The sequence below is a fragment of the Anneissia japonica genome, unplaced genomic scaffold, assembly GCF_011630105.1.
Source record: "Anneissia japonica isolate Jap-2015-1 unplaced genomic scaffold, ASM1163010v1 scaffold2223_len56047_cov118, whole genome shotgun sequence".
Taxonomy (NCBI): Eukaryota; Metazoa; Echinodermata; class Crinoidea; order Comatulida; family Comatulidae; genus Anneissia; species Anneissia japonica.
The window spans coordinates 13,458-16,477 of record NW_022689194.1 but is presented as its reverse complement, the minus strand read 5'-3'; the positions used below and the strand labels follow the sequence as shown (position 1 = coordinate 16,477).

The 3,020-nt window shown below is 36.6% G+C and overlaps 1 pseudogene; it reads right to left on the bottom strand.

The window, feature by feature from the left end:
- The window catches only part of LOC117124577, a 30,630-nt pseudogene that overhangs the window by 19,914 nt on the left and 7,696 nt on the right, over positions 1 to 3,020 (bottom strand).

The following is a 3,020-nucleotide window of genomic DNA, read 5'->3' as shown; positions in this document are numbered from 1 at the left end:
TTAATCGTACCTATCATTGTATTTAAAATTAAAATTGAATTATTGTTGTAGATCCATCTACCCTGAAATTAAATATTACAGAGGTTATAATATCTAACAATTTCCGTGTTTACATTCTGGGACGTGACGTACGTACGAACCTGCGTACTTGCGTACGTACTTACGTGTGTTGCGTAAATGAGTACGCGCAGACTGTTGAAGGTATGTTAACCAATCAAAAGTGTCAGCGGCAAATCAAATTAAAGCGCTTCGTAACCAAGACACAGCACACAAACCGTCAGCCCAGTGAAATAGTTCAATTTTCTTTGCTATAAAAATCACCTTTCCCGTAGGTGTATTTTGGTAAACTTTTTGTATGATGTAGAGATAAAATTATTCAAAATAAATATATTTATAAAAAAAATGTTTTGCTGCAATTATGTCCGACTTTGGTGCTTCAAATCCGTATTTCTGGTGGACTAAAGAATGCGATGCGTTTTACCAAAATTAAACGCCGCTAACTACCAATTCGAACAAATGAATGAACGCCAGCACAAAGCGCACCAGGCACGTTCACTAAGGTCAGGTTCACACGAGAGCCCTAGTATCCGGATCTGGCCCGGGATTTATCAATTTCAACTTAGCAAATTTCTTAAGTCAAAAAACATAATATGTCCCTAAGCAAATATCATAAGATGATTTATCAAACCATATTAGCAAAATCTTAATGTTAAAGTCGTCTTGGATGGCGCATGCGTACAATCGACTTTTTCATTTTAAGCAATTTTAAAGCTGAGCCATATTGATAAATCGGACTTGACAAAAAATGGACTTAAGACGAATTTAAGCTGACTTCTAGTTTGATAAATCCGGCCCCTGGAGCTAACCATCAGCACCTGTGTGAGAACGCCCCATCGGTTAGCGCTAACCGTTACCAGGATGATATGGATAAGCTAACGGTGTTAGCAAGCGCTATCATTTAGCAAGTTGAGCAAGTTTCTATCATCAACCAATCACACGTACGCGTTTCCAATTTTCAGTATCCTCTTGGCTAGTGATTCGATCATCATATCTTCTTGGTATCCGGATCGGGATTTTCTCGTATGAACGCACAGCAGCTAAAAGTTAGCAGGATCCGGATTCTGCTACCCGTTAGCAGCTGTGTGTGAACTTAGCCACTAAACTCGACTGAATAGAACCAAAAAAAAAATTACCTCTGGCCTAAAAAAAAATAGTTTGTTATTACAAACTTCCGTGTTCTGTTGAAAAGCCTCCATTCTTCCTTTTAGCTTATTGAGAAGGTTTGAGCAGTAGGTCTATACATAAGGAAAGTACACTATTTTTATTTCAAGATCGGTCTGCTATTCTTGGTTGGGATTGTCAGTAGTTGATTTTATTCAATGACAAAAAGACCAAGTTAATAGCTTTGTGACGATCAAAAACCAAGGAGTTTGGATTTCTCCATGTGTATTTACAACTCGAAAGCAATATTAAATGTCGATTGTAAGCGTAGATCGGTCATGGTTTGGTTTAGTATTGCTTTTGCTAACAAACTCTAAAGACTCTCCCGTTTGTTCGTATCAGAGTAATCATTAGAGAGGTTTCGCCCGTCGTCACGACACCAGGTGGCGCTCTCTGTTGTCATTCATTACGCCTGAATGACTTCATAGGCTTTCTGGAATAGGCATTTAAATCTAATATTTTACCATCAAAATGTACTAAAAACACAAGAGCTCACATTATATTAGTTATCGAACACACATTTCATCATCAATTAAAATTTACAAAGAAAAAGTAAGATCCTAATAATTACGTTAAAAATTAGGATCAATGGTTTGTCAGTAGCAAAATGGCGTCCGGTTGAACTCATTTTGCAACGAAAACAACGGAGTAGTATCAAGTGGTGTCGTGACGTAACACTGAATTACTCTATTCTGTGCTTTTTTTTTCAATCACAGCGCAATTCAAGCGTACCCTGGACCTAGGGCCTTAGCTTAGGCCTACTACTAGTACTATATTCTGTCCTCTCGTCATGCTTTTCAAAGTTTTATTATATGTAAGGCTTTGGAAATTGTTGCTGAAAAATACTTTGTTGCCCAGAAGTGTTGAATATAAAATTACCTGGCTACAAGTAATCCTAGGCCTACACAAAATCCCGACACCACCAAGGTCAAACACCGACGTTTTGATACCCCAAATAAGATGCATCCTATCGTAATTTGCTGTCTTGAAATGTCACAAAAATGGCGCGTACGTATTCAAAGGTACATTTTTTTTACACTTAAGTAAAACGTGAAAAAATTATCGAAATTCCTACTAGAAATCCTAAATTTCCCCACACGTTTTTCACATACGTGTAGTGAGCGAGATATTATGCGTGTCGTCCACACGTGTAGCGGATAGTACCCGGCGTATGCCGTCAAAACGATGACATTTCCGTCACACTAACCGCACGCGTTCGCGAATGAAACCTCCCTGTTAACAAAAAATTTACATACAGATATAAGAGTAATAAAGCATTGATTGAAGTATTTAAAATTTATACTCATTTATCTAATATAAAACACGATTGATGGCATACTGTACCTTCGGGATTGGAATCGTTTGTCTGGCTGACTCATGTACAAATACCACCGTTAGTAAACTGTATATGATCTGAAATATTAAATAAAAGTGTCCAACATATTGATGTTAGTAGTAAGTGGAGCTTCTTAAAATAAGAAAAGATGAGATTATAAATGGTTTTAACCAAATGCTACTGCTATGATCGTCGTCAGTATCAGAACAATCAATTTCATGTTTAAAATTAATAGATAATGCAAAAATGCTTTCTTACAAAAGCGATGCATAAAATAAAAAACGGGAAAATACAAAGCTTCCTCAACATGATGTCAGCAGATGACTGGCTATCGTAAATCCAAATATTGTCTGATGTCCGATTGCTATATAGTCTATATCTGATGTTAATTGCTCTTCCAATTAAGCTATAAAAATATCAAATAAAATATTTGAATGAAGACAAACACACGCACATATTATAT